Below are 18,932 nucleotides of genomic sequence, written 5' to 3'. Positions count from 1 at the left end.
AAGGATTTATTATCATTTGCATATGAAATAAATGCATCATCCCATACTTGGAAGACTTTAACAAGCCTTAGCATTTTTCAGGTTGTACCAAGGCACCACCACTACCTAGTTATAAATCCATGTCTAATAAACAAACTGACACTTTGCTCAACATCAGTTCTGCGCTGCTTCTGGTTTATTATACACTTCCAAAGCAGCACGAATTTGCAAATATTATGGTCCATTCATAGTACTGCTTAGTCATCATCTTTGTTTTCTTCAAACCTATCTTCAAAGCCCTCACTATCATCCTGATCTTCATCTCCTTCTGTTTTTGTGTCCCATTGTGGATGATTTTCTAGCATAGGCTTAGCCTCATGAACTTCCAACTTCAATGGTTTAATCTGATCCAAACCCATATAGGAATCTGATCTCAGAAACACTGTATGCTGATAATTTCCAGGTTTGCCTGGTACAGGGAACTTTAATTCTACTTCTTCAGTATCTTTTAATGTACACACATGATATGGCATAGATGTTAAAGTCTATTCCTTTCTGTCAGCAATATAAAGCCACCACCATTCTTGCTTTTCCTCAGGAAAGTAAAGATTATAAACAGGATCTGTTCTCTCATGTGGTTTCCAGCAGAGCTCTCTCCTTTCATTGTAAACTCTGTTGTAATTCTTGCCATTCTACTTCATCATCTTTGTTTTGCTTTTCATCTTGCTCTCCGTCAGTCAGTCTCTGTCACTCCCATCATTTTTTTTTTCACTTTGAGAATCTCAATTGGTTTTTTCTTCTTCAGAGTCACTGTCCTTATCAGATACTTCTTCGTCATCTACCTTTACTATACAGCTTCACTCCCAACAACTCCATTTGCCTGCTTTTGTTTCTGTTGCTCTGATTGCCATAAAAGCAAGAGTAGAGGCCTTTTTTTAAAAAACCATCTTCTTTTTTTTTTTATTTTTGTTTGTTTGTTTGTTTTTTGGCTTGACAGTTTTCTTGGGTCTTTACCTTTTTGTTACCATCCTCCTTTTGTCCTGTTCTTGTTGGCATCAATCCCTTCTTCTCCTGGCTGCTATCCTGTTGTGTAGATGGATTACTCCTTTTCAAACACTCTGTCATTGATTGCCTTGTCAGTTTAACGAACACTGTAACTAGGGATGCTGCTCTTATATTGTTGCTATCTTATTCATCCAATACCTGTGATTTTATGTCCATGGTCACATATGGAAAACTTCCTAATACAGCCATAACCTCTTCATATTTTTTCATCTTCAGTGCACTAGACTGTGACAATCTGATTCTTTCAAACTCACCAAATTCTGAATTGTTTTAATTTTGTGCTTTTTGTGATTAGAAACCCGGCTAAGATTGTTCTCTTCAATGTAAGGGAATTGCAGAGTTGTATTCTTGAATTGATGAAGGCCTTGAATAACCATCTGAGAAAGCTTCCTGCAGTTTTCTTGGAATGACAACTTGGAGTATGAAACTGCCTTTCTCCACCACTAGGAGTCAATATTATTAGTTGGCAGATTGTTGTTGTTGTTGTTGTTATGTGCCATCAAGTTGTTTGTGACTCATAGCGACCCTATGTACAAGAGCCCTAAACGCCGTTCTATCCTGTGCCAACCTCGCTGTCTCAAACACATTCATTCCCACCACTCCACTCACAGAATTGATCCATCTCATCGAGGGTCTTCCTCTCCTGCGCTGTCCCTCAAGTCTCCCACATATGATGTCCCTCTCCAATGACCAGTCCCTCCTTGCAACATGCAGAAAGTATATCAGACAAAGCTTCAAAATCCTTGACTCCAAGAAGCATTCTGGCTTCACCCACTCCAGGACAAAACTGTTTGTTCTCCTAGCAGTCCATGGTATATTCAACACTCTTCTCCAGCAACACAGCTCAAAGGCATCAATTCTCTTTCTCTCATCCCTAGTTACTGTCCAACTTTCTAATTCATAACACATAATTGCAAAGACTATAGCCTGGGTCAGGCGCACTTTAGTCTCCAGCCTGATATCATTGCTTTTCTGTACTCTTGAGCGGTCCCTCACAGCTGACTTTCCCAATGCAACTTGTCTCTTGATTTTCTGGATTTTGGTACCAGGAGTGTTGACTGTGGAGCCAAGCAAACTAAAATTGTGAACTGTCTCAATCTCTTTACCATCCATACTGATGCTGCCAATTGGCCCAGTGATGAGAATCTTTGTTTTCTTGATGTTGAGCTTCAATCCATATTGAAGACTGCAGTCCTTGACCTGCTGCAGCAAGTGCTTCAGGTCCTCCTCAGTTTCAGCAAGTAGGGTTATGTCATCCACATAATATAGGTTGTTGATGATTCTTCCACCAATCCTGATGCCACATTCCTCCTCGTATAGCCCAGGGTCTCGGATGATCTGTTCTGCATGCAGATTGAAAAGGTATGGAGACAGAATACATCTCTGGCGTACACCCTTCCTGATTTTGAACCATGTAGTATATTCTTGCTCTGTTCTGACGACTGCCTCTTGGTACAAGTATAGGTTTCACATAAGCACAATCAAAGGTTCTAGGATTCCCATTCTTCTCAGTGTCAGCCACACCTTGTTGTAATCCACACAATCAAAAGCCAAAAATTGACAGATTACATTCACCATTTCTTGAAGTAGAGCAGGACACTTTTTCAGCATAAATTGCTGATCTTCTTCAAGTATTTCAGGAATTTTTATTCTAGCAAGATGAGAGAGTTAAAGAACTCTGGCCTTCAAGCTGTATGAGCAGGTGAGTGGAAGTTCATTCTTCTTTAAATTAATGCTACCATCATCTCTGATTAGCTGTAGTATTAGGATAGTATTCGCTGGTCAGCTTGTGGCACCTTTATTATACTGAGGATCAAATTCAGACGTTTCAGCCAAAACCATGATGAGACATATCATATCCGTATTTTGTGTTTCATAAACAAAATATTTATAAATCTGCGTTGTACATATTAGAATCTGGTATCCACTATAGTGAATTGAGTGATACCACCAAAAGTCCACAACAACTGAAAGGAAACCATAAATGCTGACAAGAAAAATTGAAATTAAACTTCTCTGGTCAGCTATCCAAGCTGGTAGAGCCATTCCACAGCTTGTGGCTTGAGGCCCATCTGGATTTTCAAATTCTTCCCAATTTTTCCGGGACTCTTCATCACTTAGTGCTGCATAAGCTATTGCTATCCTCATAGCATTTTCTGTCACCTCCTTTGTCTGGTTGATATTTAAGTTACAACAAACAATATTGTTTCTTGATTTCTGCTACTGTTGCCCCAGCATACAAATGTAATACTTTATAAGGAACCTCTACCTAGAACAAGAAGCAGTAGTTTGAACAGAACAAGGAGACACTGTATAGTTCAAAATTACAAAAGATGTGTGCCAACATTTTCTATTTTAGATATACCTAACCGAGAAATTCATTACTGAGATTCCATAAACCAGCTCTTATAGTAAAAAAGTCAATTTAAAATTCTATCCTGAAATACAATGTTGTGAGTGATAACATAATATCCATACACATACAGAGAAAACCCATTAACGTGACTATTATTCAAGTATATGCTCCTATATCTAGTGCCAAGGAGGAAGAAATTGAGAATTTTTACGAAATTTTGCAGTCTGAAATTGACTGAACATGCAATCAAGATGTGTTAATGATAATTGGTGACTGGAATGCAAAAGTAGGAAACAATGAAGAAGAAAAAGTAGTTGGAAAATATGGTCTTGGGGATAGAAATGAGGCTAGAAATAGAATGACTGGATTTTGTATTTACAATTATTTTTTTATTGCAAATATTTTTTTTTTCTAAAAGACACAAAAGATGACTTTACATGTGGATTTCACCCCATGGGCTACATAGGAATCAGACTGACTACATTTGTGAAGAAATCTTTGGAGAAACTCAATATCACCAGTCAATACTAGGCCAGGGGCAGACTGGGGGTCAGATAATCAATTACTCATATGCAAGTTCAAATTGAGGCTGAAAGAAATGAAAAGATGTCCACAAGAACCAATATATGAAATTGAATCAATTTCATGATCATCTTAAAAATAAATTTTAGAAAACAAAAACAAAAACAAAACAAAACAAAAAAAATAGTTTTGAGGCCATGAACACAAACTATAGAAAACCAGAAGAGTTATCGGATGAAATCAAGGATATTATCCATGAAGAAAGCAAAAGGTCATTACAAAAACAGAGAAGAAAGAAAAAACCAAAATGAATGTCAGAAGAGACTCCCAAGATTGTACTGGAATATTGGGAAGCCATATCTAAATGAAAACATGTAGAAGTAAAAGAATTAAACAGATGGTTTCAAAGGGCAGCTCAGGAGGACAAAGAGAAATATAACGGAATATGCAAAGAGGTGGAATTGGAGAATAAAAAGGGAAGAACTTGCTCTACATTTCTCATGCTAAAGGAATTGAAAAACAAATTTAAGCCTTGTGTCACAATGTTGGGAGATGCTATGGGCAATGTATTGAATGAGCCACAAAACATCAAAGGAAGATGGAGGGAATACACAGAATCAACGTGCCAGATCATTGACACTGAAAAAATTCAGGAAGTACCATATGAACAGGTACCAATGGTAATGAAAGAGCAAGTGGAAGCTGCCTTGAAGGTGATAGCAAAATATAAGGCCCCAGGAATCAATTGATTTGTTTCAATTGACTTGTTTCAATTAACAGATGCAGCCTTGGATCCACTCACCAGTCTGTGCCAAGAAATTTGGAGGACAGCTGTCTGGTCCACAGATTGGAAGAGGCGTATATTTGCTCCTATTCTCAAGAAGGGTGACCCACCTGAGTGCAGAAATTATTGAACAATAGCATTGATATCACATGCTAGCAAAATACTGCTGACATGGACAGGGAATTGCCAGAAGTTCAAGCGGGATTTAGAACAGGTCATGGCACCAGGGATATCATTGCTGATGTCAGATAGATCATGGCTGAAAGTAAGGAATACCAGAAGAATGTCTATTTGTGCTTTATTGGCTATGAAAAGGCATCTGACTGTGTGGATCATGACAAGTTGTGGCTGACGTTGAGAAGAATCTGAATCCTAGAGCACTTGATTGTGCTCATGAGAAACCTGTACCTGGACAAGGAGGCTGTTGTGTGGACGGAGTAGGGGAGCATCGCATGGTTTGGAATTGGCAAATAAGTGCATCAGAGGTGTATTCTGTCTCTATACTTGTTCAATCTATGTGCTGAGCAGCTATCCATGATGCTGGACTCTATAAGGCAAAGTGTGGCATCAGAATTGGAGGGAGACTCATCAATAACCTGCATTATGCAGAAGATGTAACCTTGTTTGCTGAAAGTGAGAAAGATTTGAAGCATTTGTTGCAGATGATCAAAGAATGCAGCCTTCAGTATGGATTGCACCTCATTATCATGAAAACAAATATTCTTACCACTGGTCCAATAGGCAGTGTCATAATGGGTGCAAAGGAGATTGAAATCGGCAGCAGCTTCTTCTTGGTTGGGTACACAATTAACACCCTTGGTATGAGCAGTCAGGAAATGAGTAGATGAATTGCACTGGGAAAATCTGCAGTTAGGGACCTTTCCAAATTATTGAAGAGTAGTGATTTCAGTTTGAGGACTAAGGTGCATCTGTTTCAGGCCATAGTCTTTCCAATTACTAGCTAAGCATCTGAGACCTGGACAATGAATAAGGATGACAGAAAAATAATTGATGCCTATGCGGATGACACAACCCTGCTTGCTGAAACTGAGGAGGACCTGAAACGCCTGCTGCAGAGTGTCAGGGACTGCAGCCTACAACATGGATTGAGGCTCAATGTCAAGAAGACAAAGATTCTCACCACTGGACCAATTGGCAGCATCAGGATGGATGGTGAAGAGATTGAGATTGTACACAGCTTTAGTTTGCTTGGCTCCACTGTCAATACTCTTGGAACCAACAGCCAGGAAATTAAAAGGCACATTGCCATGGGAAAGTCTGCTGTTAGGGACCTCTCCAAAATGCTGAAGAGCAATGGTGTCTCTCTGGAGACTAAGGTGCGTCTGATACAGGCCATGGTTTTTGCAATCACTTGTTATGCATCAGAGAGTTGGACAATGACCAAGGAGGATAGAAGGAGAAGTGATGCCTTTGAGCTGTGGTGCTGGAGAAGAGTATTGAGAATTCCATGGACTGCTAGGAAAACAAACAGATCTGTCCTGGAAAGGGTTAAACCGGGTGGCTCCTTGGAGGCAAGGATTCTGAGGCTCCGTCTAACTTACTTTGGACATGTTGCGAGGAGAGACTGGTCCTTAGAGAGGGACATCATGCTTGGGAGGGTGGAGGGACAGCGCAGGAGAGGAAGGCCCTCTATGAGGTGGATTGATTCAGTGACTGGGATAATTGGGATGGGAGTGTCAGAGACAGTGCGATTGGCACAGGACAGAGCGGAGTTTAGGGCTGTTGTACATAGGGTCGCTATGAGTCGCAGGCGACTCGACGGCACATAACAACAACAACAACATGAGCTGTGGTATTGGAGAAGAGCACTGAATATTCCACAGAAGACCAAGAAAACAAATAGATAAGTCTTGGAGAGGGTGTAGCTGGAGTGCTCTTTGGAGGCAAGAGTGATGAGGTTTCACCTCACGTACTTTGGACATATTGCTAAGAGTTGATATTCTTTGAAGAGGGATATGATACTGGAAAGGTTGGAGGATCGGCAAAAGAGAGGAATACCCTCAACTAGGTGGATTGACAGGGTGACTACAATTGGCTAATAGGCTCTTATGGTATCATGAAGAGAGAGGATGACGCAGGACAGAACTTGTTTCAGATCTTTTGTTCATAGGGTCACCATGAGTCATACTCAACTTGATGGCACCTAACAACAACAGCAACAGCAACTGAAGCATGGTCTTCACAATTTACTTCCATACAACAGAGAGCTGGGCAATGACTAAGGATGATAAAATAAGTATCAATGCCTTGGAGTTGCAGTGTTGGAGAAGGATATTGAACATACCCTGGACTGCTTAGAAAACAGAAGAGTCCTGGAGACAGTGAAACCTAGATTCTCCTTGGAGAGAACACTCTTGAAGCTCTATCTCACATGCTTTGGGTATATTGACAGGAGGGACCGGTCCTTGATGAAAGACCTCATGCTTAGAAATGGAAAGAAACAGCGCAAGAGAGGAAGACCATGGATGAGATGGATTGACTCAGTGAGAGGAGTAAAGGAAGTGAGTGTGTCAGAGACAAAGAAATTGGTTCAGTATAGGGCAAAGTTTAGAGCTGTACATAGGGTTACTATGAACTAGAGTCAACTTGACACGCAACAACAACATTCAATTTGTATGCTGAGCAAATACTTAGTGAATTTGGATTACAGGAAGAAGTATCTTCCTTCAATCCTGATACCACATTCATGAACAATCTGTGATATACAACTGAGTCAACTTTGCTTGCTGAAAATGAAAAGAACTTGAAGCCTTTGCTGAAGAAGATTAAAGACTACAACCTTCAGTATGGATCAGAGCTCAATATAAAGCAAATAAAAATTCTCACAACTTTTGAACAATCAGAAACATCGATTAAAATTGCCAATGATTGAATTTTTCTTGGTATTAAAATCAACCCTCATGAAAATAGCAGTGAAGAAATCAAATAATATATTGTATTTGACAGTTCTGCTGTCTCTAAAGTACTGAAGAGCAAAGATGTACTCTTTAAAGTGTGCCTGACCTAAGCCATAATATTTCCAATTGCTTCATATGACTATGCATTGTGGTGTTGTCAAGAATTCTGAATATACCATAAAATACCAAAGAACAAACAAATCTTTCTTGAATGTGTATCCAGAGTGTTCCTTAGAAGAAAAGATGATGAGATTTTTTTTTTTACTCCTTCATGTCATTAGGGCATGTTATTAGGAGGGGCCAGTCTTTGTAAATAGGCATTCTAAGTACAACATACCTCAAAAAAAGGAATACTCTCAACCTGATGGGTTGACAAAATAACTGCAATGATGGATTTGTACACCCCAGAGGTTTTAAGTGCCAGCCACTAGACTAAGGAAGGTTTCCATATGTGGAACATAGGGTCACTATGAGTCAGCGCCAATTTGTTATGCTTAACAAAATATCATTGTTTATCTACATTTACTTGTCTATTTGCCTATCTATGCACTTATCTATCTTAAATGAGCATATTCTGTGTAATTTGGATTTTCAACCCAAATATATTAGAAAAATGCCAGTCTGTGTTATACTGATGACACAACCTGATCCAGGCCATGATGTTGTTGTTGTTATGTGTTGTTGATTTGTCTGCAACTCATAGCGACCCTATGTATAATAGCACTGAAAACTATCCTGTGCCGATTTTGTTGTCTCTGACATACCTACCCTATTACCCTAGGTACTGAATTAAACCACCTCATTAAGGGTCTTTCTCTCTTGCTCTGTCCCTTCACCCTCCCAAGCATGACATCCCTCTCTAAGGGCTGGTCCCACCTTGCAACATGCCCAAAGTATTTCAGATGAAGCTTCAGAATCCTTGCCTCCAAGGAGCAGCCTTTTCTCACCCTCTTAACGATGAACTTGTTTGCTCTCCTAGTAGTCCATGATATATTCGACCCTCTTCTCAAACACCACAGTTGAAAGGCATCAGTTCTCCTTCTATCATTCCTAGTAATTGTCCAGCTTTCCAATGCATAGCAAGTAATAAAAAGATCATGGCCTGGATCATCAGGTGCACCTAAGACTCCAAACTGACATTGTTGTTCTTCAGTACTCTGGAGAGGTCTCTGATATCTGACTTTCCCAAATGCAATTCATCTTATTATTTCCTGGCTGCTTGTACTTAGAGTGTTGGTTGTGGAGCAAAACAAACCAAAGCTGTTAACAATCTCAATCTCTTCACCATCTATCATGATGCTACCAATTGGCCCAGTGGTGAGAATCTTTGTTTTTTTGATGTTGCACTTCATTCCATATTTAAGGCTACAGTCCTGACCTTCAGCAGCAATCTCAATCCTGAAGGCACACAGTTCAAATCCACCAGTTGTTCATAGTAGAAAGACACACCACATCCTCCTTTGTGATAAACTACCTCTGAAAACCCATCAGAAGCTCAGCTATTGGTCAGTTCGACTTGATTAAAACACACTAATCAGGGATGTGTCTTATATTTTGTAAATAAAGAAAACAATGATACTCAGAGCATATTTCTGTTTTGATCATGTACCATTGAATTGGAATAAACTCATAGCAGACTCTCCACCTGGGTTTTACAGGGTATAAATTACATGGGAGAAGATTACCCAACTACCTTGAGCAAAGCAGCTGATGAATTTGAACTACCTACATTTGAGTTGCTAGTGCAACTCTTTACCACTAGACCACCAGAGTTCTCTTGGTAAAATAGAAAGACATTTGGTTGGGGGAAGTAAGATCCTCAATAAGATGATGACTTCAACAGTAACTTCAAACATATCAATTATTTTGAAGATAATAACGGATAAGTCAAAACAGAATCAATGGCATCTGACAACAAAACCAATCCCACCTCAACTCAACTAATCTACACATATAATGTCCTTTGACAATAAAAGCTTATGTGATTCATTAGTCTAGATTTTATTATCATTATTTTTTTCTTCTACAATAAGAGGGAAACGTCAGAATCATATACATACGAGATTTCCCAAAAGAGTATATTTACTATGCAAAGCCTGGAATGACAGAGTAAGCTGGCATTCACCTTTGCTGCAACGTGTGGCTCAGAGAAAGACGTCCAGTTTACTATGGCCGATTATGACTGTACAGGCATTAAGTGCACCTGCACATACGTACCACACTGGGTTCCTAACACTACGCTTTGTTTCTTATAGAGGAACACTGCAATTTTTTTAAAGTTTTATTTTATTAATTTTAATGAACATTTACAGAGATTTTAGATTTTTTTATTGTTGAATTCTCTAAAGAAGTCAAATCAGCAGATCTTATGGATAGATGACAGATGTATAGATTATAGATTGATAGATAAATGTTGTTGCTGTTGTTGTGTGCACTTGAGTCACCTGTGGCTCATAGTGGCACAGCAGCTCTGAAGCCTGTCCTGTCATGAGTTAGTTTCACTGACTCCAATACTCTTAACCCCATTGCCCTAGTTACATATCAATTCATCTCATCCAGGGCTGCCTTCTCTTGTACCGTCTCTCCACTCTTCTGAGCATGAGGTCCCTCCTGGCCACATGTCCACAACATATGAGACACAGCTTCTGAATCCTAGCCTCTAAGGAGAAATTTGGTTTCACCCTCTCCAAGACAGACTTATTTGATTTCTTGGCAGTCCATGGTATATTCAAGACTCTTCCCCAGCACCACAACCCAAGGTCATCAATTCTTCTGTCACATCATTAGTCACTGTGCAGCTCTCTGATGCATAACAAGTAGTTGGCCTGGATCCATGCTTGGATCATGTCCATCTTAGTCTCTAGACTAACATCGTTGCTTCTCATATGGATAGATATACTTATTTAAAGAAAAGGGCTCATATGTTTATGAAGGTCGACAACTCTCAGGTCTGTGGGTCAGATGTCAGAGAGCAGGTTTTCCTGACTCATGTAGCTACAGAAACTAAGGAAGTCACAGTAGCAGGAAAAGCAGATTAGTGATTCAAGAACCAGAGGTGATGATTCAGAAGCAAGATTCTGATCAAACAAAGAAGTGAGCAAGATTTGCCAGACTTCCATGTTTTAAATGTAGGCCACACCCCCAAAGAGATTCTCTCTCTCCTAATTGGTTGCTTATAGCTGATCTCACCAAGGAAATGATTAGACTATCTCAGACCTTATCAAGGGAATAAATACATCATATCATTACTGCTGAACTAGAGAATAATAGGAAATAAAGCAGGTACAGAACATAAAACATCTCATTGTGTATGTTCAAACCCCCTGCCTTTGGTTTAGCACACATGCAAAGAATAAATACTGATGACAATTACAGTTCTCCTTTTTGCTTCTGGCCACCTGGCCAAGTTGATATTAGGAAGGACCTTCTTCACTACAAATTTTGTGTTTCTTTGTCTTTGTTGTTGTGTTCAGTCGAGTTGGAATTGACTCATAAATGACCTTCCAGTAGGTTTTAGGTTCAGTGGATCCGAACCATGTACATTTGGGATCTCAGCATAGCTTTTTACTGCTAGGACATCAGAGTTCCCTTAGCAGCGACATTTTGAGTCTTCTGGAATTATTGTCAACTCAGAGTCAATGTTCAATAGTAAACTCTTTTATTCTTGTAAAAAACCCAAAATCACTTTGGCTGACAAAAGAATAAAAGTATATTTTTGGTATGATAGCATGAGCCTTTGTCAAGGTGACTCAGCATCTCCTTCTTCCAAGAGGTTCTAAATTGACTAAAGTCAGAGAATTGACTGACCTTCTATTCTGATTATTCAGGTTGTTGCAGTTATTAGGTGCCATCAATGTTCCATCCTGTGCCATTCTAAATTCTATGATATACTTGAACCCATTGCTGTAGTCACTGAGTCAATCCATCTGGTTGAAGATCTTCCTGTCTTTTTTCAGCTTTCCACCTTTCTGAGCATGATATCTCTCTCAAAGAAATAGCCTCTCCTAGCAATTTACTCAAAGAACACAAGATAGAGCTTTGTTATGTCTACCTTTAAGGAGCATTCTAGCTGTATCTTCTTCAAGATGTATCTATTTGTTCTTTTGGCAATCCCTGGGTTGTTCAGTACTTTTCTCTAAAACCACATCCTAAAGGCATCAATTCTGTTATCCTTATTCATTGTCCAGATCTCAGATATATAGCAAGTGAAAAGACCATGGCCTGAATCTGTTCATTCAAGTTAGACTGCCATTAACTTGACCTAGAATTATTGTAATTGTACAGTTATGTAGTAGATTTCACATCTCTTTTCACTCATTTTACAGTGCTTTAAGTCTGTAGTCCATTGTAGTTACCACACTCACCTTGCATTTGTCTATTAAATGTTGACACTTAACTCCTTCCATCATGGTGTTTATTCATTCTATTGTAGTAATATGTCTTACTCTTATCAAAGTCTCCAATACAAAAGTTCATTTACATAAAATATCAATTACAATAGCCTTTAAGGATACTGATGCATTTTCACAATTTTCCCCCTCTCACCATTGTAAAAGGTGTATTCACTTGGCACTCTATGGGGGGAGGGGTGTAAGTCTAACCTGATAAACATTATTCTAATGTGCCAATTTTCCTAGTCCATTGGGTATATTCAATAGTATGCCAACCTCTTGGGCTGGCTTTCATGTTGGAGGTTTCTCTTAACTCAGATAACTATAACAGCTTATGAAACAAAAGAAACATGTCACAGGTCAGACTATTGATGCAAGGTTGCAAAGGTTAATGAATGCCAAGACTGGCAGAAAAAAATACAACAAGTCATTGTTCCAAATTCAAAGAACTAGAGGTAAAATGATGACAAGCCAAATTCAGCATCCAGACTGAGCAAAAAGAGAATTTTGCCAGAATGTTTTATACATGGAATACAGGCCACAGTCCCAAGAATTTTGTTGTTGTTGTTGTTGTTGTTGTTTTAAATATGCTGCTCATAGCAGATCTCATTGAGGAAGTAGTTTCATTATATTAAATCAGATTTTATTATGGAGAATGACTATTTATTAATTGTCAGATGAATTTATTGATCATTTAGCTCTCTTATCTCAGTGAAGTAGATGGACAATATGGGATCTTTTTCTAAATTAAAGCATTGGCGAATAAAAAGTTAATAAATGCATATTTTTATCAAATGCCTTTCTCAGTTATTTTACTGTTTGTAAAATTCTACCTACTAAGTAAATTCTTCTGTTTCTTATTTTCTTCCAATATTTATAATTTTTTTCACACTTGAAAGTTGTTTTTATCATTGTTGTTAAGTGCTGTGGAGTCATAGACGACTCATAGTGAGTGACCCACCTTTGGCTAAGTAGCATAACTTTCTATCCATTAAGCCAACAGAGCTCTCTCTTGAGACTCACAGCAATTCTATGAACAATGAGCAAAAGACCTGAACACTTGTTTAACTTTCATCATTTCTCTAAATTCATAGGATTTCCAGAGGCAAGCTATTTTGGAAGTGGAAGCCACTCCTGCTTCCAAGCCTGGTTTAATCCGGGAGCTCCACCAAAGACTGTCCACTGTGGGTAACTTATTGTCATATTTGACACATCAGTGTCACAGTGTTTAACATCACAGCAACCACAAGTTACCCCTATACAGAAAATGGACAGAGAAGTGCTATACGACCTCAAAGAAGGAAGGCCACAATAGCATAAAATATTTTGTTATTTATAAATGTTTAAATTTCAGGAACTGATATTTTATTTATGAAAAGATAATCATTTCTCAGACACGTGATTCCTACTGACAAATTCCTTGCAGAAATGTTACACTAAGAACTATCACTGTTAAGATGAGATACCTTGATAAGACTTAAATGTCTAAATTGTGTAAAATATTGCAATGTTTATTCTTTACTTTCAGTATTTATCCTTTACTCTAAATTAACATGCTATCTATTATCTAGATGCTAGTCCTTCCCTTAATCTCTTCATTTAACTATCTATTCATCTGATTTTTCTTTCCATGGTGCTTTCTGACCTATGCTCAGTTTTGAGACTAGAGACTATGCATTTATGTTATAATACCTAGAAAGATTTGCAGCACATATAGAGGCATAGTGAATATTGATTGTGGAGAAGGAAAGTAATCTATGTTTATGAAAATATGTTTATTGAATATTACACATAATTTAAATTATATAAAGTTTCTACAAATCAAGTAGAACATCTGTTTTAGTGTGGGGTCTATTTAGCATAGAGCAAGCCTTAATTTGGCCATTTCTTTATATTTTCAATTGAAAACCTGGTAAATTGCAAACTACTTCTTTGTGAGAGTTAAAGCTATTGTTATCAAAAACACTGTTTATTCATGTTCTTGGCAACTCATGTTTAGGCAATATGTAACAAGGCATATCTGACAGCTGCAAAGAAACAAACCTGACAATCTCCTAAAAATAATGCTTAGTAATATGCAGAGTAAAGAGGTACATTTCACTACACAGATATCCATGCTGAGTGATTAAACGGAACCAGCTGTGATGAAAAGGACGCATCATTTATAATTCCAAGCTCAGCAGACTTTCTAAAGAGTATCTTTTAAAAAAAAATTGCTTACAAGGTCAATGTGAAAGAAATGTGTCTCATAGTCTCTGTAAAGTACTGGCTGCAGTAGCAAATAACAATCCACAGCATTTTAATAAAATATAGTTTTTTAAATATACTTTTTAAATGACCAGTAAATCATTAAAGGTCAATTAAAATTTAGTATGCAGAGTTCTGCTGGCTTAGTGGCAAGACACTGCACTGCAGTCCTGAAGACACGTGGTTCGAGGCCACCAGCTACTCTTCAGGAGAAGGATGGGAAATATGCTCCAGTGTGATTAATTGCCTCTGAAAACCCACCACAGGGTCAGCTATGAGTTTGTTTCAACTCTACAGTATACACAGATAACAAAAATCCATTTGACTTATATGTTATGAGAGTTAGAAACAATAATTGTTACTAATAATAATGTTTTGTAAACATTCATCTGCTTTTGAAAAAAGCCTATTTTAGTATTCAATAAATTAAATCCACCATATAATTTAAAAATGTACATTAAATGCATAATCAGTATAAATGAGACTATTATTGTAAATGCCACAAACTCTAGAATCTGAGCTTTTCACTTTTGAAATGTGTTCTTGAGTATGTTACCTTGACTTTCCATGCCTCTGTTTCCCTATTTGCAAACCAAGACTATTTAGATAATATAATCATGATAGATGGTGAAAAGACTGAGATTATTAATAGCTTTAGTTGGCTTGGGTCACCAAACAACATTGGTGCCAGCACCCCAGGAAATTGGAATATGAATTACATTGGGAAAGTCTGCTGTCAAAGACCACTCCCAAGTACTAAAGAGCAATGATGTTAATCTGGAGACTAAAGTGCACCTTATCCTGGCCATAGTCTTCACAGTTACTTGCTATGTTTCAGAAAGCTGCCTAGTGACTAGGGATGATAGAAAGATAATTGATGATTTGAGTTGTGGTACTGGAGAGGAGTATTGAATATACTGCTAAAAGAACAAATAAGTACGTCCGGGAGAAGGTGAAACAAAGCCGCTCCTTGGAGGCAATGATTTTGAAACTTCGTCTCACATACATTGGGCATGTTTCAAAGAGGGACCAGTCCTTGGAGAGGCGGCTCATCATGCTTGGTAGGGTTGAGAGAGAGCACAAGAGAGAAGACCCCTGATGAGATGGATTGATTCAGCGACTGGGGTAATAGAGATAGGTGTGTCAGAGAAAGGTTGGCACAGGATATATCAGGTTCAGAGCTGTTGTGCATAAGGGTGGCTATGAGTTGCAAGAAACTCAATGATGTGTAACAACAACAACACTAGCATTGTCATGGTGAAGATTATTTGAGTTAATATTTTTAAATTTTTAGAAAACTTTATCTTAAAGAAAATTATACATATCATTAATATATTCTTTTATACTGTCTGCCTATACATAAATGTTGTTACTATGTGTCATTGATTTGGAACCAACTCATAGCTGTCCCTTTAGTAGGTTTTAAAGAGAAGTAAATCAGGTGGGAAGAGATTGCCAGTCCCTCTCTCACAGAGCAACTGATGGATTAAAACCTCATACCCTTGGGTTTGCAGCACAGCTTCTTATCACAAAAGATAAACATTTTGGAACATATCACAAAAAACATTTTGGAACTTATTTGTTTATCATTATATCATTATATATGTGATTTATTCAAGAAGCTAGACACTCTGAAGAAAAATGTGGTATCAGGATTGGAGGAAGACTTATCAAGAATGTTCATTATGCAGATTACACAACCTTGTTGGCTGAAAGTAAGGAGGACTTCTGCTTACTGCAGAAGATCAAAGACTAGCTTTCAATATGGATTTCAACTCAATGTCAAAAAACAAAAACTCTCACCACTGTCCATATAGGAAACATCATCATAGACGGAGAAGAGATTTAAACTATCAGTGACTTCATCTTACTTGGATTCACAATCAATACACTTGATACCAACAATCTGGAGTTCAGAGACATTGTGCTAGCAAAGTCTGCAGTCAAAGAAAGACCTTTTCAAATTATAGAGGACAATGGTATTCATTTGAAGACCAAAGTGTGCCTTATTCAGACTGTAGTATTTTCAATAACTACCTATGCTGTTAAAAGCTGTATAGTGAAGAAGGATTACAGAAGAACTGATGCCATTGAACTGTGATGTTAGAGAAGAGTACTGAAGATCTCAAGGACTTCCAAAAGAACAAAGAGCTATGATTTGGAGAAGGTGTAGTCAGAATGCTCCCAGGAGGAATAAATAATTAAATTTTGCCTCACATAGTTTGAGCATGTTCCTGAGAGAGGCTCTTCACTGGAAGGGATATCACGTTGGTACGGTAAAAGACAACATAAGAGAAGAACATTGACCAGAGGACTGACACAGTGACTGCAGGAATGAAGGTGGCACAGGATAGGTCAGTGTTCAGAGCTACTGACATTGGTTTGCTATGAGTCATCCTTAACAACACCTAAGAACAACAACATGTGATTTGAACTTTTTTCATAATAAAATTCACATGTGTTCTTAGGGGAAAGAAAACATATAGAATAGTCCAGGGAAAAGGAAAATAAATAACACATTCATTTTCCAATGGAAAGAATTACTTAATATTTTTCACATTTGCCAGTGCATATTTTATTAACAATTTAAGTTAATAGATGGCGTGTGATTTTGTCTTCTGCTTTTTCAAAAATTAACATTTTATCAAAAATGTTAAGCTTTTTAAGGTACATTCTTTTTTTGCATTAGCACACTTAAATGAAAGTGTGCCCTTCATAATAAAAATGTATTAAATGTTTTAAAAATATCTACTTTAGAAAATGCAAGAGTTTTGAGGTATTCCCTCTGGTCTAATTATATAAAGTAATGAAAGCTTTGTGGTTTTTTGTCTGTATCTTAGTTAAGTCATCAGACTATTCCATTAAAATAGATGAGTGAAATCAAGGTACAGTATCTACCACAATGTCTCAACCACAAATGAACCACCAGTAGGTCTATTTTTGGTGTTCACTCATCCTGCAAATAAAGAGAAATCCTAAGATAATTGCTGAATTCGAGAAGAAAGCTGCTAACTTTGGAAAATGGTTCTCAAATATCCTCTGTTCTTAACTAAATTTACAGCCAAGATTAAAAATGCTATTTCTATTGATATTGTTTCATGATTATTTTGGACCAGAATGTATTATATATTTTGGCAAAGAAATAAATGGAAAATAACAACAACAAAAGCCTTTATCACCAACATAAAAAGAAAAAATTTAAAGATGACTGCTTTATCCTGAATTCTCTGCCAGAGTTGCTGAATTTGAAGCTGTGTTGTTGAAGAATTGGCAGTTGCAATTACAACACCCTTTTGGTTTATGTAGCAGCAAAATATCTGTTTGTATTATCAAAATAAATTCCCTATTTTACAGCCGTTACAGATGCAGGGAAATAAGCAAATGTTAAATACCAATGTTAAAAATTGATTTATAGCCTGGAAAAATTGTAACAGTGTGTTGGAGTTATTCCAAGTAATTATGGGGCTTCAATGTCAAGAATACATTATTCACTATGACAGTATGATTGGTGGCAATACTTACTCAACAATGGAAAGTGTTGAGTGCCCTGCATAGTATATCATCCCAAACTATCCAACTCACATAATTGCTAGCCTGACATCAGTACTGCACTCTCAAGCTGCGTTGCTTGCAAATGTACCAAACAAAAATTAAGGATTGATTCTCGTTTTAACGAGAACTAAGAGACAGCATTCACTTCTCAAAATTTCTTGATCTAACAATCTCCAATATGTTTCCATCAGGTTCATGTTTTTGGAATATTTTCTTAGGCTCACTTTCCTTGAAGGAGTCTTTTGGTGAAGTGTGTTATGTGTTAGACTGCTAACTGAAAGGGCAGTATTTGAATCCACCAAAAGTACTGCAAGAGAAAGAAAAGCAGTTACCTCCTATGAAGACTGATAGTCTGAGAAATCCAGCGGCAGGTAGCTGTAGTTTGGGAATCAACTCAAAGGTTGTGAATTTCTTCTTTATTTACCTTGACATTTTGCTAATCTGTTTCCAAAGTGGTTATCTTTAGAGACGCTCTCTAGTACATTTCTCCATTACAGAGCAGCTGGAGATTTGAACCAACCAAATAATTAGTGGCTAGATAGAAAAACTGTACCGCCAGTGTTCCTAACAAAAAAGCCTCTTGTTTTCTAGTCTAATCCAACTCATTGTGACCCTACATCTAGTTCCTGTGGGTATAAATCATCACTGGTGGTGACTGTCCATTTATCTTTAATGGGTGAGCTGATAAATTCAAACTGCTAAATACTCATTCAGCAGATGGTCATGTAATGCACTATGCAATGATGTCTTTTTAACCAAATTATAGTCGAACTTAATTTTTAAAAAAGTGTCTGGCTCCCAGTTGGATTTTGCTTGTGGAAACCGTTGCTCAAAGTTTCCAACTTGAACAGAGGATTCTGCAGCAAAAGGGACATGCTTGTTCCCTCAGAGTACTGGTTTGCTAGGGATGGAAAAATTGGAAATTGACCTTTTAAAAGGAGAATATTAGAGCAATGGGGTATGAAATAACTGGCTTACAAGTTTACATGAATGCAGTTATTAGTAAGATAATTGTAAGGAGGAAAAAACCCCACAGTATACATGAACAATATATGATGTAAATGAAAGGTTATATAAAACACAATGCACATGCATGAAACACAATATATATGAATGAT

At 37.6% G+C, this 18,932-nt stretch overlaps 1 pseudogene; it reads right to left on the bottom strand.

The window, feature by feature from the left end:
• Positions 1-236: 236 nt before the first annotated feature.
• On the bottom strand, positions 237-12,033 carry LOC102869205 (annotated as a pseudogene).
• Between the last annotated feature and the right edge of the window lie 6,899 nt (positions 12,034-18,932).

The sequence above is a fragment of the Elephantulus edwardii genome, unplaced genomic scaffold (assembly GCF_000299155.1).
Source record: "Elephantulus edwardii isolate Elephantulus edwardi_28Jun2011 unplaced genomic scaffold, EleEdw1.0 scaffold00100, whole genome shotgun sequence".
In the NCBI taxonomy this organism is placed as follows: domain Eukaryota; kingdom Metazoa; phylum Chordata; class Mammalia; order Macroscelidea; family Macroscelididae; genus Elephantulus; species Elephantulus edwardii.
This window is presented reverse-complemented; position numbering and strand designations above follow the sequence as displayed.